This window comes from Kogia breviceps, chromosome 20 (assembly GCF_026419965.1).
Source record: "Kogia breviceps isolate mKogBre1 chromosome 20, mKogBre1 haplotype 1, whole genome shotgun sequence".
In the NCBI taxonomy this organism is placed as follows: domain Eukaryota; kingdom Metazoa; phylum Chordata; class Mammalia; order Artiodactyla; family Physeteridae; genus Kogia; species Kogia breviceps.
Window position 1 is genome coordinate 15,723,212 of NC_081329.1, and position 26,074 is coordinate 15,749,285.

Genomic DNA, 26,074 nt, shown 5'->3' on the forward strand with positions numbered 1-26,074 from the left:
GAAATGCAAATCAAAACTACAATGAGATATCATCACACACCGGTCAGAATGGCCATCATCAAAAACTCTAGAAACAATAAATGGTGGAGAGGGTGTGGAGAAAAGGGAACACTCTTGCACTGTTGGTGGGAATGTAAATTGATACAACCACTATGGAGAACAGTATGGAGGTTCCTTAAAAAACTAAAAATAGAATTACCATATGATCCAGCAATCCCACTACTGGTCATATACCCAGAGAAAACCATAATTCAAAAAGACACATGCACCTCAGTGTTCATTGCAGCACTATTTACAATAGCTAGGTCATAGAAGCAACCTAAGTGTCCATCGACGGATGAATGGGTAAAGAAGTTGTGGTACATATATACAATGGAATATTACTCAGCCATAAAAATGAACGAAATTGGGTTATTTGTTGAGATATGAATGGATCTAGAGATTGTCATACAGAGTGAAGTAAGTCAGAAAGAGAAAAAGAAATATAGTATATTAACGCATGTATGTGGAACCTAGAAAAATGGTACAGATGAACCGGTTTGCAGGGCAGAAGTTGAGACACAGATGTAGAGAACAAATGTATGGACAAAAAGGAGGGAAAGCCACGGGCGGCTGGGAATGGTGGTGTGATGAATTGGGTGATTGGGATTGACATATAGACACTGATGTGTATAAAATTGATGACTCATAAGAACCTGCTGTATAAAAAAGTAAATAAAATAAAATTCAGAATTTGAAAAAAATAATTTTAGTTGTTTGCAGTAATCTCATTGGAGTTGGTGTTAATGATATTGTGTTCTGGGGCCATTGTGTGGTGTGTGTATACTGTGTGATTAAGTAAATAAATAATTATGTAACATTCTAGTTCTATCATCTCCTTTGTCCTTGTAAATCAAGATTCTCAGTGTAGAAAATTTATATTTGGTCTAGGTATAGATAGAGACAATAGATAATAGCTATATGTATAGAATATTGCCTAGCTCTGTCCTAGAAATAGTGACTAACCCAGCATCAGTGAACTTCCTCAGCAGCCAGATTATGATCTACGCATACCCCTTACCACTAAGAGAAACCAGCTTCTTAGAGAAATGACTAATTCCAAGTCTGGGCTCAGAAATATACAAGATAATCCTGGAAATTATTCTTATCACATAGCAAGGAAGTTCTCAAAGGTTTCTAATATCATGTGACAAGGCCTCCGGTAACTTTAAGATGCTCCCAAAGGCCAAAGATGAGAAAATTTTATAATAACTGTAATGGACTGAAACATAAGAGTTTATAATGAAAACAAAACCAGAGACCTATATGGTTACCTTTGTAGGATTCCAGGGAGATAGCTCACTGTTTTATTAAAGGTGTATATATAGGGAAGGAACTGAGTATTTTCCCCCATTTTCTCTATATGACCTATTTCACTCGGTAATGAAATATTAGTGGAGAATTATGTTTGTTTTTGTAGAAATATTCCAGCCAATGTGTAAGGATGGAGCGATTGAATTAGAATATCATTTGTTTTTGCAACCTCTAATGAATTAATGGATGAAGGCTTTGAGCATCCATGGCTGCGAGCATCACAAAAAGTGAGTCAACCAGTCATTTTATGCCTTCTGGTGAAAGAACACAATACCATCAATGAGGTATTCTTCCCTCAACCATGATCAAACCTGAATCTGATCAAGCCTGTAGGCCCAACCACCTGGAGATAGGACAAAGGAACAGGGGTGCATCAGCAAAATCCAGGCAGTGGCGAATTGTACAAGTCAAACGATCCCATTTCTTCAGCAAATATATTGCAAAGAGAATGGGGGAGCGGGAGGGAGAGAGAGAAAGAGAACATGCAGATTAAAATAAATATTTAAAAGAACAGGCAAAACTAAACTTTATTGTTTCGGAATAGAAAAATAGATGATAAAATTACAAAGAAATGCAAGGAAGTGATTATCATAAAAATCAAAATGGGTTTACCATTAGGGCTGAAGGAGGGGTCATGATTAGGATGGGTGCTTGGCAACGTTCTATTTCTTTCCTCTTTTTTTTTTTTTGGCAACAATCTAAAACCTAATATTTTTTTCCTTCCAGTTTTATTGCAATATAATTACATACAGCACTGTGTAAGTTGAAGATGTAGTTACACATAATGATTTGACTTACATATATTATGAAATGATAATCGCAAGAAGTTAGTGAACATCCATCTTCTCATTTAGATACAAAATAAAAGAGAAAAATTATTTTTCCTTGTGATGAGAACTCAGGATTCACTCTCGTAACATTCGTATATAACGTACAGCAGTGTTAATTATATTTATCATGTTGGACATTACATCCCTAGTATTTATTTATCGTATAACTGGAAATTTGTACCTTTTAATTTCATCCAATTCCCCTCCCCGTCCCCCTCCATTTATCTATTGACCGAGGTAGCGGTTTAAATGATGTGTATTTTATAAACTGTATTGTTATGAATTTGTTTCATGCGGTTTTCTGTGTCTGTTATATTTTACAATTAGACTCTGGTGTAATAAGAATTGTATTAGGTCTTTGAACTGGATCCCGGCGCAAAGCTCCTTAAAACTCTTGGAATTTCTCAGATAGGAATACTTTCTGTCATCCATGAGGTTGGTGAATGCCTCCAGGTCCTGGGATGGTGGTGCATCCCACATCCACGGGGGCAGAAATTCCTGTGCTCTGGATCCTTCTGGACCTCACTCGATGTACCTCTTCATCTGGCTATGCTTCCTGTTCTTTACAATATCCTTTATAATAATCTGATATGTAAGTCAGTGTTTTTCTGAGTTCTGTGAACCTCTGTAGCAAATTAATCAAACCCGAGGAGGGAGTCATGGGAACCTCCAGTTTATAGGCAGTTGGTCAGAAGCACAGGTAACAACCTGGACTTGAGTCTGGCATCTGAAGTGGGGAAGGTCTTGTGAGACTGAACCCTTAAACTGTGGGATCTGATGTTATCGAAGAATTGAGTTAAATGTGGAAGACATCCAGTCAGTGTTCGCTGAGAATTAAATTGCTTTTCTTGGAAAAAATACATTGGAGAAGGTTAAACAAATTCAAATTGTATCTTTCTGGATACAAGCTTTGAACTAGTTAAATTCATATTTAAAGGGTTTCTTCCAGGTACGTTCAATTTAATGGAAACCTGTTGGAGTTTACCTAGAATGCCAAACTGTTAAGGGAGGCAACTCTGGGTATTTACACTAAAAGTGGCACTTAGTTTTGCCTTTTAACTTGTCAGCGATGGAAAAGTCCTCCACACTAAAGACCATTAAGAGGACTGGCATTGTTTCTTGGCACCAGAGGGTACTTGGTGGGGTATGGAAAGAAAACATGTTAACTTTTATCTAGCGATCTATTTTTTTTTGAAAGAAAACATTTTGATTTCTTTATTGTATATGTAAGGATATCTTTTCAGACTGGGATCTATCTTGCCTATTTTTAAACCTTATCCTTTTCTATTTTTGTGTATAGCTTATTGTGTATATATCAGTACTCTAATGCTATATATGTCAAAACTAAGTCCAGTTTTGTCCTCGGTTTTGGAGGGATAATGGTATTTTTTATTTTTTGTCCATGCCGCATGGCGCGTGGGAGCTCAGTTCCCTGACCAGGAATTGAACCAGTGTTCCTTGCAGTGGAAGCACAGAGTCTTAATCACTGAACAGCCACGGAAGTCCCAATGGTATTTTTTGTTGTTTCTAGTAGATTTATTCTCCTATTTAAGATTTGCAGACAATAAAATTTTTTCCCTGGATTAAACAACAAATAACAAACACACACATATATATATATATGTATGTGTGTGTATATATATATATGTATATATATACACACACATACATATATATATATATGATAATTGGATTGTAAATTAGGGGAAATTAACCATAATTTTGTAGGTTCTCAAAAAGAGATCAGAAGTATACTTATCCAAAATAGATAAATCTTTGGTGGTGTTAAATTACCACCCTGGATTATCAACCAGACTTCTCAATGTTCTAGAAACCCAAAGTTAAGATCGTCTTACTTTCTGGTAACTAACCAGGTGCAGGCTTGACAATGTTGGCACAGGGCAATGCGACTTAGGCCCACATAATGCTAGTGCTGCTCACTGTATTGATAAAATAATGATGCTAATATTTCCAGTGGCTGTTTCCTGAATTGCCAGCCTATGTTTAGAAAGGTGATTGTATTTTGAGGAACGCTTATGTAACAGCATGAGGGCTAATGTCTGTTGTTCATTTAGTATAGGGCTCTTCCTACATCATTATGATTTTCAAACATTTGTTAGAACTTAGAGCACTAGGCCCACTTGACTGTATATCGTTTGCAAGGAGGGAGATCTCAGCGTCAAGTATGGATCAGGAACTCTGAATCAAGACCAAAAGGGGCCAAAGAATTGAACCAAAAATCAATCAGTATATGAGGCCTGGACACAGGGTATCGGTCACAATGAAGCAACACTGAACCCATTGAGCTCCATGGTTTGCACCCTTTGCACTCTTTTTAGGTGATCACTGATCAATTAGAAAGGCCCAAGGGAAACAGAGGCGAGTTGGAAGGCTGCCCCCAGCTCTCAAAGGGTTTGCATTTGGCCAAGAGCATAAGGCCAGAGGCATAAATTAAAAGCAAATTCAAAAAGTCCAAGTAGACTGTGATAGTCTCAAAGATATGAGACTTCAGAGCTACACACTTGTTATTATATTTGTCATGAAGCAGTAAATACACTGAAATTTAAAATACATCCACTTTTTAAGGGAAGACTGTCAGATCAGAGCAAAGGCTAACCAAGTCCAAGTGTGACACAGTTACGATTGTCAAGAGCGGATGATGAAGAACAGTAGTTTCTTTAGTCATGACATTTTAAACAGTCAAAGTAAACATTTTCAAAGGGGTTTCATAACAAACTGATGGTGCTATATATTTTTTAATTTCTTCCTAACATGAAGTGGTCAAAAGCAGAATTACAGAACAACTTGTTTGTGTGTGAGCTAAAATAATTTTAGCATCATGCTATAAGAATGATTCCTTCTACAGAGTCTATAAATGGAATAAAAGGACCGTTGAAGATGCCTTCCATGTTATGGGAGGATGGAAAATTTCTCGGATGTTCTCACGTCATTTTGATAAGAGAAAGCTATATTTCCTTATTATCGCTACTGCTCTGGACTTAACAAGAAACTCCTTTATTTCTTGAGATACTTAACTTATTAATCTGCAGACTTCTGCCCAAGAACACCCCTACTCTGAGAGTCACCCTTCTGGAACATTGAGAGAAGAGTCCACTTGAATCTCCAAGTCCATGAAGAAGAAAAATGGATAATTAGGAACCCAAGAATTATTTGTAAATAAATCAAGACCATTCACTGCTCTGATGCTGTTTTCTTGTGCAATCACTGCTACAGCTGGTCAGCGTCCATATTTGACCATGCATGTGTCATCATCTTGGGATACAAGTAACAAAAGTCATGTGGCAATTTGTAATGTACATTTTTCTCTTAACAAAAATAGGAAAAAAGTCATCTACAGTATCACAGAATTCCAGCATTCTGGGTCTCTATCACTTCTAATAATTCTTTATCAAGTGGCCAACTAGAAAATTTCTGGAATGTTGTATAAAGCAACTATGTCTGTCTCTGAGGTGAGGGTTGTGTGGAGACGTTAGAATTTGACCGTGAGCAGTTGATTTTCTGAGGCATATATGAAGGAACTGCTATCCGTGCACGTCTATTTACAGTCAATCCTTGATCGCACTAGGCTGTTATAAGGGTTTTTTTTTTTTTGGTTCACGGGCCTCTCACTGTTGTGGCCTCTCCCGTTGCGGAGCACAGGCTCCGGAAGCGCTGGCTCAGCGGCCATGGCTCACGGGCCCAGCCGCTCCGCGGCACATGGGATCTTCCCGGACTGGGGCACGAACCCGTGTCCCCTGCATCCGCAGGCAGACTCTCAACCACAGTGCCACAAGGGAAGCCTCATTCTTTTTTTTTAAGCCTTCATAGGATGTCATTTTCTGGCTATATCATAATTTACCAGTCTTTTATTAATGAATGTACTTAAAAAAATCTTTTGTTATTAAAAATGCTGAAATGGACAAGCTTATATACACCTGCCATTTCTCACGTGTGTTGTAAGATAAATTCTTATAGGTAGACTTACTGGCTCAAAGGATATGTGCCGGGGGCTTCCCTGGCTTCCCTGGTGGCGCAGTGGTTGCGAGTCTGCCTGCCGATGTAATGGACGCGGGTTCGTGCCCCGGTCTGGAAAGATCCCACGTGCCGCGGAGCGGCTGGGCCCGTGAGCCATGGTCGCTGAGCCTGCGCGTCCGGAGCCTGTGCTCCGCAGCGGGAGGGGCCACAACAGTGAGAGGCCCGCGTACTGCAAAAAAAAAAAAAAAAAAAAAAAAAAAAAGGATATGTGCCTTTATAATTTTGTGAGGTATTGTGAATTGCCCTTGATGGAGATCATTCTAATTTACATTCATAATCTGCGTTGTGACTGCTTGTTTGTCCACATTTCTGCCAACACACAATGGTTATCAAACTTTCTAATCTTTGCCAATCTGAGCAGTGAAAAAATGGTTTCTCAGTATGGTTTTAATTTGCAGTTTTCTAATGGAGGAAAAAAACGCTAACTTTTTTTTTTTTTTTTTTAGGACAAAGGACCACAAAGTTATGTGGGGTTATTATCACCCTTAGTATTGTTCCTGGAGTCTGTAGCAGGTCAACATTAGAGTTCAGAGATCAAGAACATGGCAACATGCCCAGAACCAAGATGGAAAAAAAAGTCAGCAGGCCCCATTTCAAGCATATTTGCCTTGACAGAGTCCCAGATGATGTCCCTAGAAGGTAACTTCTGTTTTTATGTGGATGCAATTAGAAGCTAAGTTTCAGATTCCCCAATGGCGCCAAAAGCTGATTCTAAATACTTAGGAGAAGGTTTTGTTTTGTTTTGTTTTTTTTCCCTTCAATCTATACCATGGAAAAATGAAGTAAAACAGGTTCTGTATTTATAGATATAACTAAGCCACACAATAGAACTGTGGGGTGTTGGACCAAGTCCCCTGGGTCACATGAGGGTTATAAAGATTAAATGGTATGTTTAACACTGGAGTATTCTGCCTAGGGAGGAGGCATGTTGCTTACTAGCATATTTGCCTGGTGACTTGCAGAAACAATGTTAGTACTTTGTTTTATCTTGGTTTGTTTTTTGGTGCTTTTGCGTAAGAGAGGACCATTCAACGGTGTTTAATGCTGTACCTCTTTAAAAATAATCACAAGGACTGTCATCATGTAATGGAATAAAAAGATTAGGAGTTGGGTTAGCTGGGTTTGTGCTTGCCCCTCACTAGCTGTGTGACCTTGAGCAAATCGCTTCACCTTTCTGAACTTCCATTTTGGAGGTAATAATCTGACCTATATACCGCTGGATCTTGCTGAAGCACTAATGCAACACTGCGCATGAAAAGGCTTTATAACAGTAAAAGGCAATACATCTGTTAGTTGATCTGATATTGATAGTATAGAACACTTTGTCAATTACAGTATCCTCAGCTTAATTCTCAGAAAAAAAACTTACTCCTCTTAAAAATCTTTTGGCAAATCCAAACCAGGTAATTAAACGTTTAAAAAAATTTTCGACTCAAGTTGCTCGACATTTAATGGTTCAGTAATGTTACATCCCTCGTAGGTAGACTAGCCCCTTTGGAAAAGCTTTGTATTAAATATATGCCGAAAGATGAAAATATTTTATGGGCCTAATAGACAGCTATGGTTGAAATTTGTTCAGTTTAGCAAAAAGGACGTAATTTGTGTTTAGAGAAAAGTGGGTTGGGCCTCGTTCCTGCCCCTGGTGTTCTAGTCTCCTTTCCCCTTTTTATTCGAAGATCTAACAGCTGGAGCTCATGGCTTTAACCTGTAATAGGTGTTTGCTGGTAAACCTCTTAGAAGCACGAAGATAATACAGGGCGGGAGTCGGACACTCTGAAGAGACAATCACTGCTGGTTCCTTGCAAACCTCCCCCAGATAATTCTGCCACCTTCCCACTCCCTATCCCCACCCCGTCCCCACCTCGCGGCCCTGCCCCAGGGCTAGCAGGAAGCCAGGGAGCTGGCACGGAAAACACAGGTGGCAAGAGGGTGAGTAGGAGGCAAGATCCACTCGGCAGCGGGCCAGGTTTGGGGCCCCAGCTCCGGGCACGGCTGAGCCCCGGTCGCCCGCGGGGACCTGCGTGGTTTCGGACCTGTGAGGTCTCGGGCCTGTGTGGTCTCCGACCTGCACTTCTACCAGGTGCGCAGGCAGCAGCCCGGGGCGCCGCGTCGCGCGTGGCAACAGGTGCATCGCGGCCCGGAACAGACGCCGCAGGCGTGGGGCGGGTCGGCACTTAGCCCGGGAGCGCGCGCGGCTCCGGGATTGGGACCCGGGAGCGCGAGAGGAAGGAGGGAGCTGGCGGGCGGGCCAGGCCCGCCTACCTGCGGAGCGGCGCCCAGCCGAGCGGAGCGGAGCGCGGCGGGAGCCTGCAGGGCCGGTGTCTCGAGGTACAGCCCCACGCGTCTTTCAAGTTTCTTGGGGCGCAGCGCCCTTGGCTGCCGCCTGGCCTTTGTCTCCAGCTGCGAGGCGCAGGCTGGGGCCGCCTGGAAGGGGCGGCGGCGGGCGAGGGGGGCAGAGGGGGCCGAGTTTTGCTATTTACAAGTTTCCCGAGCTCCCCGCCCTGGCTCCACCCCCGGCGGCCGGAGAGGCGGGGAGGCTGGGGCGCCCCGGACTCCGGGTTCCCGCCTGGCAGTTGCAGCGGCGGGCGGGGGCGGGAGTCGGCGAGAAGCCGTGGGTCCCCAGGTGCACGCGCTGCCCGCTGGGCACTGGTGGCACCCGGGCCTCCCGGGTGGGCCTGGCGCGACTCCGCCGAGGGTCCAAAGGGCGCCTGGGCTCGGAGTGCGGGTCTCCCGGCTCCCCGGGGGGCTCGGGGTTGGCTCGAGGCGCTGCGGGTAAGTGCGGAGTTGCGTCGATTGGCGCTGCCCAGCCGGTGCGCAGTGGGGATCTCGGGCGAGGGTGGAGAGCGGACCCCCTGAACGCGACCGTCCCAGGGTGCCGGACTGGTTCCGAGGGAGGGGGCGGGTATTCTGGGACCTCGGGTGCCAAAGTTGGGGGAAAGATGGGGAGGCTGCGGAGGGCTGGTCTCACCGGGTGGGGGTGGGGTGGCGGGCAGCGCAGCTCGTGCGGAAGGGACGGATGCGGATCACGTAGCTGTCACCTTGAAAGTGACCGAAGGCGTAGAGTTAGTTACGCAGTCTGACAAGCTCGCAGCCGGAAGCCGCCCACCAGACCCTTGACCCGCCTGGGCCCGTCCGGACCCCCCTGGGCCTGGAACTCAGCCTTCCTGCTGGGCGGTTCGCTTGGGCCCATTCTCAGCATAAGCAATCAGGGCTGAAAAGATGGCATTAATGAGGTTGCAGCAATTCCCAACGCCCTCTCGCCTGTGTCTTATTACGTCCTGCGGTGCACGTGTGCTTTTCTAGCTCTTTAGAAAAATGCACTCTTAATTAAGGTCACCTGATTGACTACAGTAACTAGTGGACTTAGGTGTTTACCTACCTTAAATAAATATTTGTCCTTTTTTTCAGACACAAACTCCTTTCTACTAAGTTATTTATTGATTCTGACTTGGACTAATTTATTTTGGAGTAAGAATGGAGAGATTAATTCTTCATTTAGCCTGCAAAAGTTTCACATGCCCCATTAACTACTATTTGTTTCAAGTAGTCAGTGTACTAAGAAAAGAAATCCAGTGTGTTTTGTTTTCTTTGTTTGAATAAAGTCTTAGACGAAACAGGGGAGATGAAAGCTTTATGTGTTTTGCCAGGTGATAGGAATTCAATCATCTTCACATTAAACCTTGAGCCCTTGGGCTGGAGGGTGAGCGCGGAGGGAAAGAGGCAGACCATCTAGGAGGCAGGGGAATTTTTTAAAAATGAGAGTAGCTCCTTCCTGGGAACCTATGACCTCCTTAGGGAGTTTAGACACACTCAGATAACAGTGTGTGGTTAACCCTGAAAGGAATTGCATAGTTGGAATTGCAGTTCTGTGGGCAAACCTATTTTTCAGGGATAATTAGTGCAGGAAATGATGGGCAATTTAAATTGAACCAATGATGTGCTGTTTGTATAGTGCTTTACAATGTATAAAGTGCTTTTATTGATTTTTTTTTTCTCCCCTCAAGTACAAAATTCCCTAAGGAAAGTGAGGCTCTAGAGCGCAGGCTCAGTAGTTGTGGCGCACAGGCTTAGTTGCTCCGCGGCACGTGGGATCTTCCTGGACCAGGGCTCGAACCCGTGTCCCCTACATTGGCAGGTGGATTCTTAACCACTGCACCACCAGGGAGGTCCCACAGTATTTTCTTTATACTTGCTAACCTACAGCAGATTTACTTGTTACAGTATATAGTTTATATGAAGCTGTATAACTGTAGTTAATACTGTTACATGATGTTTTCTTTTCTGCTTAACATATCATGAGAAACTTCCCATGTCATTACAGTTCTACATAATATTAGTGGCTACGTAATACTACACTGTATAGATGTAACAATTTATATAACCATTTCGTTATAGCTGAACTTTTCATTTATTTCCAATTACTATTATTAAATATATACTGATGCAACAAATATCCTTTATAAAACTTTATATATCTCTTGTATTTCCTTAGGATGGAGTCCTGTGGAATACAGTTGATGGCTCAAAGATCTATCAATAGAGTGACCACTACTTTCTAAAAAAAAATGTTTTACCAAAGTTTGTTCCCACCATTTCCCACTCTCAGAGTACCTGTGTTACTGTATTTTTGTTAATATGGAGACTCATCCTGCAAAGGAAAAATAATTATTGCCAGCCTTATAGGTGAACAGTGCTAGCTCAATATTTAAATTTCATTTCTTTGATTCCAAATGATGTTGAATATAAAACATCTCTAGTTATTTTCCATTTTTATTCCCTTTTAATTGAATGTAGTGCCCAGTTTTTCTCCTGGAGATACTAGTATTTTTCTAGTAATTCATAAGAGCCTTTGATAGTAAACTTTTGCCTTTCATCATGCAGATATTTCCCCCCTCCAATTTTATCTTTGTCTTATAAAGACAAACAGCACATGTTTATAGTATTTTTGACTTATAGAAGTTCTGTACTTTAATGTAGCCAAATCTGTTGACTTTCTCAAAAACAAAAATTTTAACTCTTCTGAATCATAGCCCAAGAATGATGTATGACAGTGGCACAAGATAACTTTTAAAAGAATTCTCCAGAATTCTGAATTAGATTTTTTTCAAATCCATTAGGAGAATCTCCATGTCTTGGAGTAGAGACGGTTGCAAAACAGATTGCTCTGTTGATGAGAGATAGTTGTACATGGTATATAACATTAGGAACAACATTCTTTGTAATCAGAGAAGAACGTTTTAAATCCCAGGGAATGAGCGTTTCAGATCTGTTCTGTGATTATGTAAACTGGGCTCACAATCCATTTATCTTCAGTAGTTCATTTATAGTATTATCTTGTCACAATTCTTTTTTTATTCATTATTGTAGTTTCATACTGAATTTTTAAAAAATGTTAACACTTTTTAAAAATTTTATTTTATTTTATTTTTTATTTTTTGGCTGTGTTGGATCTTCGTTGCTGCGTGCGGGCTTTCTCTAGTTGCGGCAAGCTGGGGCTGCTCTTCGTTGAGGTGTGTGGGCTTCTCATTGCAGGGGCTTCTCTTGGGGCAGCATGGGCTCTAGGTGCACCAGCTTCAGTAGTTGCAGCACGCGGGCTCAGTAGTTGTGGCTCACAGGCTCTAGAGCACAGGCTCAGTAGTTGTGGCACACGGGTTTAGTTGCTCCACGGCATGTGGGATCTTCCTGGACCAGGGCTCAAATCCGTGTCCCCTGCATTGGCAGGCGGATTCTTTTTTTTTTTTTTTTTTCTCACACACACACACACACACACACACTCTGTATTTTATTTTTACAAAAGATAAATAAACTGACACCAAGCATTATAAATGGATGACCACAACAAAAGCAAAAATGATTGCAATTACCAAACACGAAACACACTCTTACTATGTCATAATTCAGCCCAGTAATCCTCCACTGTAACAACTCCTTTACTTTGCAGTGAAAATTGATTTGTATATTTTTTGCCTCTGAGTCCTTGTGGGATTTTTAAATTATTATTCAAACAGAAAGTCACAAAAATTATAATCATCCTCATCAGTTCACTCAGTCCCATGTAATTTTTTTTTATCTTGATCTTTTGTTAGCACTTTTATGGATTCATCAGTTTGCCATTAGAGTTCTGAAACTGCTTATTCAGTTCAGCAGTACAGTTACCAGAAACCTGTACTTGTCAGTCTTTTCCATGAATTCCTTGAAGATGAAACCCTTTTATAGGAACATTTTTGCAAAAGCGTCAGAGTACACCCAGAACTGTCTGTAAATGACAAAAGACTTACAAATGACCAGGGTTAAAGTTTTGATGAAAGTTCATAATAATGCAATTGACAAGGAAATTTAGTTAATTCTGAGATATACATTTTAAAGTAATAACTAGAATTATGACTTATAACATTATATCAGAACACATAAGATTTTTAGAAATTTCATGTAATGTCTGAAGCATTTATATTAACATATTTCCATACAAATAACCCAAAGAAAGTTTAGTATTGGTTTTTTTGTTTGTTTTTTTATACAGCAGGTTCTTATTAGTCATCAATTTTATACACATCAGTGTATACATGTCAGTCCCAATCGCCCAATTCAGTACACGGCCCCCCCTCCGCCGCTGCTTTCCCCCCTTGGTGTGCATACGTTTGTTCTCTACATCTGTGTCTCAACTTCTGCCCTGCAAAGTTCATCTGTACCATTTTTCTAGCAGTAACCACTGCTCCAGCAGGGAAGCCCCATACTGAATTGTTGATACGAGTCTTTTTTTTTTCTTTTCTTTTTTTTTTTTTGTGAATTATGACTATTTATTTCACATGTCCCCCCCTTTGAACAACCACAACATAGACATTCAAAAAAAGAAGAAAACAGTCTTCAGCTGATTCAAACCAGTGATACCAAAAGACTCACTATCTGTATTTATACACAGGATAACTATATTCTTAAGTAACCAGAGTTACTCCTACACCTTTCGTTTTCTTTTTCTTACCCATCCTCATCTCTATTTTTCTTTAAACATCTTTATTGCAGTATAATTGCTTTACAATGGTGTGATAGTTTCTGCTGTATAACAAAGTGAATCAGCTATATGTATACAAATATCCCTATATCTCCTCCCTCTTGCGTCTCCCTCCCTCCCTCCCTATCCCACCCCTCTAGGTGGTCACAGAGCACCGAGCTGATCTCCCTGTGCTATGCGGCTGCTTCCCACTAGCTATCTATTTTACATTTGGTAGTGTATATATGTCCATGCCACTCTCTCACTTCGTCCCAGCCTACCCTTCCCCCTCCCTGTGTCCTCAGGTCCATTCTCTACGTCTGCGTCTTTATTCCTGTCCTGACCCTAGGTTCTTCATGACCTTTTTTTTTTTTTTTAATATTCCATATATATGTGTTAGCATATGGTATTTGTTTTTCTCTTTCTGACTTCCTTCACTCTCTATGACAGACTCTGGGTCCATCCACCTCACTACAAATAACTCAGTTTCATTTCTTTTTATGACTGAGTAATATTCCATTGTATATATGTGCCACATCTTCTTTATCCATTCATCTGTCGATGGACACTTAGGTTGCTTCCATGTCCTGGCTATTGTAAATAACGCTGCAATGAACATTGAGGTGCATGTGTCTTTTTGAATTATGGTTTTCTCTGGGTATATGCCCAGTAGTGGGATTGCTGGGTCATATGGTAGTTCTATTTGTAGTTTTTTAAGGAACTAGTATGAGTCTTTTCTTGATGTCTGATAAGATGTATATGTAATTTAAAATGTTTTCCAAATTAATTTTTAACACTACTCATAAACTATTGATTTGATGGGGGAAAAAAAAAAGCCTTCCAGATTTCTAACCTTGGGTTATCTTTCCATATGATGGAAGCTTAAATGTACCCTGAGGATGTCTAAAGACCTCACTAAGCGTGCTCTCTCCATAGGAGCTTGAGTTCCTGCCTTTCACTCCCCATCTTTTTGAGCCTAACAGTAAGCCATAGGTCCATATATGAGCTGTGAGGCTGAGATTGGTATGTGGTGTGTGTTTGGAGGTGCTTAGAAATGGGCCTAGACTCTCTGGAGGTAGGTGAACCTAGGAGGAAGTGACCATCACCATTTAGCCGGCAGGTACTTGGGCAGCAGTGGATCGTGGCTGCCGCAGGAGATAAAAGAGTGACCAAGAATGAGTGATCCTGCCCTGCAGGAAAAGAAGGATTAAATGGTTTGGTGTGACATTAGCCAGCCTGAAATGTGGTTCAGAAAAGCCTGCTTTGATCAGGGTTCTCCAAACTTGGCTTGGGACAGTCCAATGTAACTAGGAACTGAGTTTGCCAACTTCTAACAGTTTACTTCTAAACAAGTTTTATAAAAGATTGCCCTAATGGTAGTTTCCTTTTTTTTTTTTTGGCCACATCATGCAGCATTCGAGATCTTAGTTTCCCGACCAGGGATCAAATCCGTGTCCCCTGCAGTGGAAGCGGGGGACCTAACCACTGGACTGCTAGGGAAGTCTCTGGTAGTTTCCTTTTGAAAATGACTTCAGTATTCTTTGAAATCAGCGGTTATTCCTCTTCTATGTGGGTGGTTATTCATGATATTAATGCATGGCTTTTTCTTGTTCACTTGGCTCCAGATGAAAAAGACGTTCCCATTTTGGGGATGACAGATTTGGGGCCTAATCTTTACTGTGTCGATAGATACGATAAAACTTCCTTTTCATACACCATAAGTAAATGTGCAATTTGTGATTGCCCTGACGTCTAACTTTTACACAATCAAGGAACAGATGGTTTGCTCCACAAATTTAGAGTGTAAACAAGCTTGAACCTAGTGATATTTTACTTAGGTAAATAGCTTTCAAGCATTCTAGAAGTACATATTTGCATACAAATCTGATTCCCACACCACCTTGTTTGTTCATTAAAGCTAGTACGTTTTCCTTAGCCTTGTGTTTAAGTCCCATACTGAAGAGAAGTAAAAATGTATTTACTTAAAGTTAAACTGTATTGAGGTCTTGTGAGTAGGCCCAGATCTAAATTGATAAATGTTTTTGTGTACACATGACTTACATGAGTAAAAGAAAAACCACACATCCTACCTGCAGTCTAACCTAAAACTTTTATTTCATTTTGAAGTTGTAAAACGATAGATAGTTTTAAAGGCAGTTAAAGTTTCTTTTAAGGAGACGTTTACTTCTTTAGTAGGGTTGAATAGGTTCTTCTCGAGCAGTGAAGGAAGATGAAGAGTGGGTCATAAGTTTCTCAAGCTAGCTGGAAAGGGTAGAGTGGTCGCGAGGAAATTTCTTCCAGGTATTGTCATTTCGTTTGAAATTGTACTGATTTCATGTTTCAGTAAGAGCTGTGCTGAGCTGAAGGGCAGGCCTGGCCAGCCCCCTACTGTGTGCACACAGCAAAAGGAAGAGCCGAGACTAGGAAAAAAACAGCTGGGAATGAATCAGTCTTCTAGGTGCGGTGGAGAGAGGATTTTAAAGCCGTTAAATTACCTTATCACTCTTTTAATTCGTGCCTTGTCAATTTATATTTAAGTTCACTGCAAAGAAAAGAAAATCAGTGTTTAGTTTGAGGGCGAATCATTCATAATTACTCTGATCTTCTGCAGTTAACCAAAACATTTCAGGACATTTTGTGTCCTCAGTTGGCCGTGAGGAGGGAACCCCTCTGGGAGAGAGTCACACTTATCAAAAGAGTAGGAAGGAGAGGTGAAAAAATATATTCTTGTGTGAATAAACATATAGCTTAACTAATGTTTATGGCAATGTTCACGTTTGACTGTTAGTGGTTAACTCACCTTCTATGCTTTTTCTGCATTGGAAACTTGGTAATATTTGACTCAGGCATTATTTACGTACACCACAATTCTGAAGGAAAAGTCAATATTTCTTCATCTTATTTCAGATAAGCAGGTCATATAATGTGTTCAGCAGTGTTCAGTGACAGATGAGAAATTCCCTTTTATATTTATCTGGTAGATTGTCTTGGTGGTTGGTAACAATTAATGATATCAAGTTGAAACTGCATCTTTGAAAAACATAGTTCCCTTGGCTAGCTTCACGGAACAAAAACAGAAGCCAGGATAGATATAAACAGTCTAAGATATGACATCCACACATGGACTCACCCCCTTTTCCCAACCTCTGTGTCAAGTTGATTGAATTGTATTTACCAGAATAGCTACCAATTAAATCTCCCTGTGCTGTAAAAAGTCTGTTTTCTTGTACAGTAAACTACTACACTACAGTCATCTTATTCCTGGGCAGATTATAGAGTTGAACCATGTTTGCACACTTCTACTAACCTAATAGTCTATAATCCAAATGAGGATTTCAGATGTCTTGGTGGTGAGAGAGTAAGAAAGACGGGAGAAATGGGTTACAAAGGGTACATTTTTTAATTTACCAAGAAAAATGCTCTTGTTTTGTTGGGTCTTCAATCTAGACCCTATGCGTAGAACCAGGCCACTGATAGTGTACAGGTAGGATTATGTTTTTGTGCTAAGAGATGAATAAAAGGCCTGAGTAACAATCCTTGCTGTTGGAATCTTAAGTTTGATTTTCATCCGCCTCAAACCATGTATTGAGCACTTTCTACGGGCCGAAGACTGTGCGGGTAGATACGGGGGGAAAAAAAGGAAAACTGCTCCAGTTCTCAGAGGAGTCAGCCAGAAGAGCCTCCACCATTGGGAAAAGGGCAGTTTTGGACAGTTAGTGTGTCCAGGTTACTAGACATATCCTCTTGAGTCATCACCATTGTGTCACACGTTGGAAATGCTGCTTACTACATTGACCAAATTTTGGTAGACATAAAGGGGGTTTTTTTTGACATTTTTGGTTATCTAAAGACTCCTGATCCTTAATCACTCTTACTCTTTTCCTTCTCACCAAAAGATACTTAGCACTACAGTCTGCGGTTTCACTTAACTTTCTCTGGATAAGCTTTTTTGTGACTTTTTCCCGTATCTTTCTATTACCTCTTATGAGCTTCTTGAGGATAGGGTCTAAACCTTACGGTGCTGGATAAGATTGTACTTTGAATAATTATTTGTACCAGATGTAGCCTGGAATAAATCATCTAGAGCTCTGAGCTCTGATGGCATGGAAGTTTGAAATTCTTTCTTCAGTTAGTCACAGCTACTAGAGGTCTTTTAAGCCTGAGATTTTAATTTCCTCACTGCTTTTCTCAACTTTCCTCCTTGTCCTCTCCCGGCGCTCCCTCCCCTCCATGCACTGTGATACACAGCAAGCAGCTCAGCCTGTCACTTCATGTCCCTCTGGAAGACTGTACCGTTAGGAGTTAGGGTCCCATAGAACTGGAAGGCATGAGAATCCTATTCCTTCGGAGTTATAACTCTGTTTTATTATGAAGTGCCATTCTCAGCACATCTGGCATACCCATGTGCAAATACTTGTGCAGAATTAATTCCACTTGTGGTCATTTTATTCCATTATCCATTTAGGAAGACAGTCACAAGTTGACAGTTTCTCATGAATAGAGACTTGGGCTGTTTCTTGTCTGGGGAAATGTGTATTTACATTTTAAAGAGGGATTTAGATGAATTTTCAGTCTGGGATTGTTTCTCTTAATACCTTTAATAAGATTTGTTTCAGAGTAGTTTTGCGTTTCTGTAGAACTTTTTGGTAATTCACTAGAATCGCTGGTTATTGAATTTGATGTAGTTCTCTCAGGTATTGAATTTTGTGTTTAACGCCTAAAAATTTCTGATGTTGCTTTATGGAAATATTAAATGACAACTGTGGAGAGCGATTTACTAATTCATTTTAATGCCAGTATAAGAAGAATGGGTCCAGTCAATGAAAAGGGAATGGAGATAGGAAAAATCCTGCATTTCTCTTTTTATAAAAAAACTTTAAACGATTTTATATTGCGGATATGACTATTTTTTCTCTTAGTTGTGACTATTATGTTAGAAAATGTTGGTTACATCTTGTTACGCTGAACATTTAAAATTTACCGTATGGGTACATAATCAAATAAAAATTGTTTTCTACTTATATGGTATATGTGGAAGTCTCCAGGGCTGGTTATTGTTTTTTTTTTTTGTCTCTGCTTGCTCTTGTTTTTATTAAAATTGGAATAATAAAACAAATAGAGGTATTTCAACCTTGAGCTAGATTTTGCTTACCCTGATGTCCATTATGAAACCTTGGGGGCATACTGTGTTATAGAACTGGAAAAAATGTTACTGGTATCCAGAATATTTGGCACAAGGATGAACTAGAGAGCGCACAGACTTTGAAGTTAGACCAAATAGGGCCTCCTCAGGACAGTGGGGATAATACCTGTCTCCTGGAGTTATTCTACCACAGTGCCCAGTATATGAAAGGTATAAATGCTAATAATTTTCCTTTGTTTCTTGTTTTCAACCTCTTCTGATTCATGGATAGGAAGTTTCATTACTTTTCTCCCCTCCATTTTGGGGGTGTTGCTTGGATCCTCTGGTGCTCTCTCTAGGGAGTTGAATTCCAGGAACAGGAGCCTGATAACTCTCCCTCTTCCTTAAAAAGAACTGGTTTATACCAGTACCAGTTGAAATTATTCATTATTTATTCCTCAACTCCACCTTTGTCACCTCTTGGTTTTCTTGGAAGTTTGAGTTTAGTGGAGTTGCTGATTTTTTTTTTATATTTGAGCTGTATTTTTTTTTAAAATTAAAGTAGATACTTTCATCTTTGCTAAAGTCTGTAAATTCTGTTGCCAGTTTGCTGTCAGCACATTCTAAAAGCACTCAGAATTGAATCATCAATCTGAACCAGTAAAGCGCTTGTGGATTTTAAAGTACCGCCATCCTCTGTTCTAATTTTTAACCTGTAACTTAGTCCAACAACATTCATACTTAAGAGTTTTGGTTTTAAAATGTTACCATTAATATATATAATTATTGAGGTAATGCTGAATTTTCATCTTTTGGACAAAGTGAAATAAAAAAAACACCATATGTTTTTGGAAAGTAACTTGTAAGTACGACCTGAAGGGCGTTTTCATTCAATTATCGCATCAACCCTATGAGGTAAACAGGGCAGGTCGTGAGAGCTCTGTTTTATACATGAGGAAATGGAGAAGCAGAACTCTTTGGATAAATGTTTTGTATTATGATGAGTAAGTCATGGAACCAGGACTAGGACCCAGATCTTCCCTCCTGGTCCATTGCCCACTCCAAATATGATACCGTTACTTGACTACTTCTAATGCCATAAGAAGTAATAAATTACTGTTGCTAGGATTTTCTTCACATTGCTGCTGCAGTGGGATCAAAGGCACATGGTAGTTTGGAACTATAAAATTTCAGATGACATAGCTTAGAATTATGGTTTGTTGTTTTTTCCATTTTCTAGCCCCAGAAAGTAAAACAGAATGTTAAATCTTGGAAGCCATTATGATTAGTAGCAGAAATGGAAAATTGACAGTTACAGATCATTACAACAGTATATTACATTTCTATAAGAATTTATAGTTTCCAGACTGCTTTTTCAAAAAGAACCTGATTAGATTCCTTTGAACGATCATCTGAATCATTTGATTATACAACAATACATTGTAAAGTATACCCATTTTACAGATAGTAATGCAAGGTCATGCATGTTGACTAGCGACTAATATTTGTTTTTCTGAAACATTTTTTTTTCCTGTGGAAGTTTTGAATCCTATTTCCTTATTTTAAGCTACATAGAGGCAGGTGGAGTTAATCCCAGGTAGAAATTTAACTAGGAGGTGAGGCCTGTTGCTAATCAGAACTGGGAAGAGAATGTCTCATAAAACCACAGTTACACCTTGGGTATCAACCATGGTTTCTAGCCCTAAAGGTCAACAGTTCTTATTACCAAAGTGACTTCTAAGAAATGTCTGCTGTTAGGACTTGGAAAGGAGGCCCCTTCAGGGAGGGTGGCTCTTCCTTGGGCTGCCCCTGTGAGTTACATGTGTACATACATTGACCTTCTGTTTAGGCACTCATATTTGCTAGTGGAAAGCCCAACACATAATCATTCTCAAGTAAAGGCTACAGGAAGTCGATGTTTAATGAAGGTTGCGAGATAAAATGTGAGGTGCTGACTTGTGTAACTTCACCCACACATAATGACACACACACACACGCACAGTGACATTTTTCAATTGGTCTTGGAGTGATTCAAATGGAAAATTATTTCCTTTTCGCCAAGTGGACTTTGAAGGGATATGGCGAGTGTCTGAAAGAGTCTAAACATGTCCCTGTTCATGATCATTTAACACTTTCAGGATAAGATTTTATTTTAGCTTTGAACTCTACCCTGCATACCTGGTCTATCCTTATTTCCCTCAAACAGCCTGGGCTATTTTGGGGGATAATTTCTTTAAGTAGCTGTACATAATTCAGAAATGAAAAGGATGCACAGTTTTTACATCAAATCATTTCTTTAGCCCAGTTGAACAAAGCTTGACAGTAGCCGCTGATAGGCACTATGTGTAAATGGTGGTTAGGGTTTAGTTATTTTACTTTCACAGAGACAGTCCCTTCTGTGTTGGCTCAGTACTATCCTAAAACTTGTTGTTTTAACTCATTCTTTTTACTGATTTTCACGAAAAGGCTTACTTTTTGATGGGATTCTGAAAATTATCTACACCCTGATGTAATATCCACAAAAGTAAGAATTTAATTTTGTTCGCCTCCCTTATCAGGAATACTTAGAAGAGTGCTTTATATTTAGTTGACCCCAAAAATGTTGAAGAAATGCTGACTTAGACTGAGAGAGAACATTTTAGATTCTTGGGGGTCTGTTGGTTTGGGTTATAGGCACCTGGTACTTGGTCCTGCTGACCTGCTTTTCAAGGTGACTGTTTAGGTCTGAAGCTGTAGTGCCCTATAGGGTCATGGACAGAGACTTACTCCTCTAGGAGGGTCAAGGTGAATATGTTACAGTAAAATGTAAAAATCTCCACAAGTAGAGCAGGTTTGATGTCCATAAGATCAAAGATCAAGGTGAATATGTTACAGTAAAATGTAAAAATCTCCACAAGTAGAGCAGGTTTGATGTCCATAAGATCAAAGATGGTAGTGGGTGTAGTCAGCCTTCAAGGTTTCAGTTGGGTAGGAAGGGTTAGTTGAATGCAGATTATAGAACAAGAACCAGGAAAAACATCTCTCCCCGCACCCCCACGGAAAGGCATTTTATTTTAAATATAGCAGTGAGTACATGTCAATTCCAAACTCCCAATCTATCCCTCCCTCCACCTTTCCCCCGGTAACCATAAGTTCATTCTCTAACTCTCAATCTGTTTCTGTTTTGTAAAGTCATTTGTATCATTTTTTTTTTTAGATTCCACATATGAGTGATATCATGTGATATTTGTCTTTCTCTGTCCGACTTACTTCACTTAGTATGATGATCTCCAGGTCCATCCATGTTGCTGCAAATGACATTATTTCATTCTTTTTAATGGCTGAGTAGTATTCCATTGTGTACCACATCTTCTTTATCCATTCATCTGTCAGTGGACATTTAGGTTGCTTCCATGTCTTGGCTATTGTAAACAGTGCTGCAATGAACATTGGGGTGCGTGTATCCTTTCAAACCATGTTTTTCTCTTTCTCTGGATACGTGCCGAGAGTGGGATTGCTGGATCATATGGTAGCTCTATTTTTAGATTTTTAAGGAACCTCCATACTGTTCTCCATAGTGGCTGTATCAGTTTACATTCCCACCAACAGTGTAGGAGGGTTCCCTTTTCTCCACACCCTCTCCAGCATTGGTAGATTTTTTGATGATGGCCATTCTGACTGGTGTGAGGTAATATCTCATTATAGTTTTGATTTGCATTTCTGTAATAATTAGTGATGTTGAGCATCTTTTCACGTGCCTCTTGGCCATCTGTATGTCTTCTTTGGAGAGATGTCTCTTTAGGTCTTCTGCCCTTTTTTTTTTTTTTTTTTTTTTTTTTTTTTTTGCAGTACGCGGGCCTCTCACTGTTGTGGTCTCTCCCGTTGCGGAGCACAGGCTCCGGACGCACAGGCTCAGCGGCCATGGCTCACGGGCCCAGCCTCTCCGCGGCACGTGGGATCCTCCCGGACCGGGGCACAAACCCGTGTCCCCTGCATCGGCAGGCGGACTCTCAACCACTGCGCCACCGGGGAAGCCCTTCTGCCCATTTTTTTGATTGGGTTGTTTGCTTTTTTGATATTGAGCTGCATGAGATGTTTGTAAATTTTGGAGACTAATCCCTTGTCGGTCTCATTGTTTGCAAATATTTTCTTCCTTTCTGTGGGTTGTCTTTTCATTTTGTTTATGATTTCCTTTGCTGTGCAAAAGCTTTTGAGTTTAATTAGGCCCCATTTGCTTATTTTTGTTTTTATTTCCATTATTCTAGGAAGTGGATCAAAAAAGGTCTTGCTGTGGTTTATGTCAGAGAGTGTTCTGCCTATGTTTTCCTCTCAGAGTTTTATAGTATCTGGTCTTACATTTAGGTCTTTAATCCATTTTGAGTTTATTTTTGTGTATGGTGTTAAAGAATGTTCTAATTTCTTTCTTTCTTTCTTTTTTTTTACATGTAGCTATATAAGTAGAGCAGGTTTGATGTCCATGAGATCAGACAAAAATGGTAGTGGGTGTAGTCAGCATTCAGGTTTTCAGTTGAGTAGGAAGGATTAGTGGATTGTAGAACAAGAACCAGGAAAAACATCTTTATGTTCCAACCTGAATTAATGGATGTGTTCTGGAATACATAGTGCTGTTTATTAGCCATGTGATCTGTGAAAAAAAAAATTTTTAATTGAAGTAAAATTAAGCAACCTGAAATATGCTTAGCTTAAGTGCAGAATTATGAGTTTTGACACATATGCACCTGTGTAACCAACACACTAATCGAGGTATAGAACATGTCCATCACTCCCAGAAAGTTCTTTCAACCATGCGAACAAGGTGCTAAGCTTTGGTCATCAGTAAAGTGAGGATTATAATAAAGCTTGCTTTACAAGGCTGTTGCCATTATAACAGTAGCAACTAACAACTGTGTGTGAGTTAGAAAGTTTCCAGAAATTTCGTGTAACTCTTAATCCTGTGGGACGGCATGTTACTGTTATATCAGCTTTTACAGATGAGGAAAATGAGGCCAAGATTATCTTTGGCTTGATCAAGGTGGGTAACCCAGTTACCGAGTAAAGGTGGCAACTCTGCATGAGTCATGACTGCCCTCCGTGTCTAGGCAGCTACGGGTCTGCAGCTGTATAGAGCTACCAAACGTTAGTTGATTTTATTTCTGTGAAAAGGCGAGTTCGGAAAGAGATCAAGAGTACGCATGTGAACTGAGTTTAATGTCCATTGCTATTTATGAACCCTGTTTCTTGGGCAAGGTACTAAATGTCTGGAAACATCAGCTTTGACATCCAGAAGGGGTGGAAGGATGGGAAGGAGGAGGCTGTCATAGGACCTGTCTGTCCCCCTGGGCTGTCAGCTGAGAGGGTGACTGTGAGAACACTTGGAGGACTTCCGAGTGCCACACGCTCCCGTCGTTGTCGTTATCCGTGAAAGAGGTCGCTGCCTGCTCCCCGGTGCTGGCCCCACACGCTGGCTGACTGTGGGCGGACACGTAGGACTTGACAATGTGTCAGCGGGAGGCAGTTCCCACTTGTCAGTTTCTCGGTGCCGTGAGTACTGTGTTGACACAGCATTTTCTGTCTCAGGTCTTTCTGACATTCAAAAGCCTCAGACAGTTGTTCAGCTATTAGGTCAGCCTCACTCCACAATACTAGTCATTGTATTTGGAAAGAGTCTTTATAAAGAGAATTCTCTTTTGATTTTCTTTCTGAAAAGTATACCCTTGGTTACAAAACAGTATGCGTTGGTTCGAGGTGGGTGGATCCCGAAGTAAGCCGAAGAACTGCAGGATGTGTTCTGGCCCGAGCACATTCTCTGGTGCGCGCTTCCATATTGCTGAGGATGAGCCATTCCCATCATGTGTTTAAATGCCAGCGATTAAACATAGCCCTTAGCTTCAGGATTTAAATTTGGTCACTTCAAACATCCTCTTCAAGGCTGTTCTCTTCGGGATTGATTTCCTCCCTCCCCAGTACACCCACTCCTGGGGTGCTTCTTAGTCCTGGAGGAGCGTGATAGCATCCTAGCGTCACAGCGACGGGTGAGGGCTGTCTGGCGCAGGTGCTTCCTTTCAAGCTCTTGGCCTCTGCAGAGGCAGCTCATCGCGGTTGCTCTTTACATGCCTCTGTCCGTGTGTATCCCATGGGGCTTTTTTGTGTGCTGGCTTCTTGGTCTCTGCTTTGGCTTCCAGCGGAGGGGTGGGGCATACGCTGACCCTTCCGTGAGGTGTCCAAGGCCTTTCTATCCGTTGGCCGTCTCAGCACTTCCTTTCGTGTGGGTCTTTCTGCGATCTTTCTGGACAGTGGGAAATAGCGCCCTGTAGCCCAGCCAGCGTCCTCCGTACTCTGTGCACCCTCCTCTTCCTCACTGCCCTTTTCACCTGACCCAGAGGTTCCTTGTGAGATTTTATGAGCCAGGTGTGCTTGGTGACAAAACGTCTACCGTGATACACTGGAGTGGAAAAGAAATGCAATGTGCCAAGATTTTCATCGAGCTAATTTACATAATCTAAACCGAAAGAACGTTCTTTACTCTGCAATTATGCACTCCCTTCATTTCTGTGTTAAAATGTCCTTTTAGAATGTGTTGGTAGCCGTAAAAAGTTATTTTGTCTGAAGTATCTTTAGTGACAAAATTAAAAGCTGGCTTCCCCAGGTTGTCTCTTTAGAGTTTTGGAGGGGAAATTTTACTTGGCCGTAAAATCCGAGAGGCTGAGAAGCACTCATTGGCCTGTTGCTCATCTTCAGCCCAAGCTTCGTCTTCTCCAGGGAGCGATGCTTAATCATGCCCTCCAGATCCACAGCAGTGGAGTCCATCCTCTGGGTTCCCTTAGGCTGTGTCGCTTCCACTTTTTGTTTTTAAAAGAAAATATTTATTTAATTAATTTATTTTTTTGGTTGCGCTGGGTTTTAATTGATGGCTTGAGGGCTCCTTAATTGCGGCACGCGGGCTCCTTAGTTGTGGTACGCAGCTCTTAGTTGCGGCATGCATGTGGGATCTAGTTCTCTGACCAGGGATCGAACCTGAGCCCCGTGCATTGGGAGCGCGAGTCTTAACCACTGCGCCACTAGGGAAGTCCCTGTCACTTCTACTTTTGCAGTTTTTGTAATTATTTACTTGTACTTTCTTGCCTTAACTGAACTACAGGCTCTTTGAAAACAGGGACTGTCTTCACCATTGTGTCCCTAGCAGAGCTGCTGGCACATGGTAGGTGAGGAAGGAATTTTGTTGAATGAATGACAGCTCTTTTAGTAAAAGGGCACTTTATAACAGGGATGGGGAAACAGGCAGGGTGGTGTGTGAAGTAACTGACCCTCACTTAGCTTCTTGGGACTGTTCTAGTGCTCTTGTACGGGTTTGTTTGTTGTGGGGTTTTTTTGTAGCTAATTGGAAGCTTTGAATATAATAAAAATCACATAAGGATTATTTCATACCTTGAAAGTCTCTAGAATTAGGAGAATAGTTCTAAGGAAATTGGTAGGGTTTAGACGGCTAACTAAAACATCTTACGTTTATATGTTGGTGGGGAACAGAGTTTCTCAGCTGTAAATGTGGATTAAGTTAAACCACACTGCCCTCTTGCTTATAACAGCTAAGCTAGGAAGTTAGTATCCCAAAAGAATGGTGTTATTTTATATATTCTGATTAAAATTTTTTGTACAGGGGTTACAGCCATGTGGAGAAAGGCATGAATGGATACTGGAATTCTTAAAAAAATAAAACTGGGCTATTGAATTTCACAAATTATTTTGTGAAGCAGTCCTCGCCTGTTTTTA

The 26,074-nt window shown here is 40.9% G+C and overlaps 1 protein-coding gene across 8 annotated transcripts in view; it reads left to right on the forward strand.

Moving 5' to 3' along the window:
* The first annotated feature begins 8,390 nt into the window (after window positions 1–8,390).
* Window positions 8,391–26,074, forward strand: part of MTUS1 (microtubule associated scaffold protein 1) — a 155,356-nt gene continuing 137,672 nt past the window's right edge. For 5 of the 8 annotated variants that reach the window (XM_067022357.1, XM_067022358.1, XM_067022360.1 and 2 more), the window contains exon 1: window positions 8,728–8,990. The gene's annotated coding sequence lies outside the window, so the exon portion shown is untranslated. Of the gene's footprint in view, window positions 8,547–8,727; window positions 8,991–26,074 lie in introns of those variants that run through there. The other 3 variants (XM_067022359.1, XM_059049416.2, XM_059049414.2) reach the window with 2 other exon arrangements.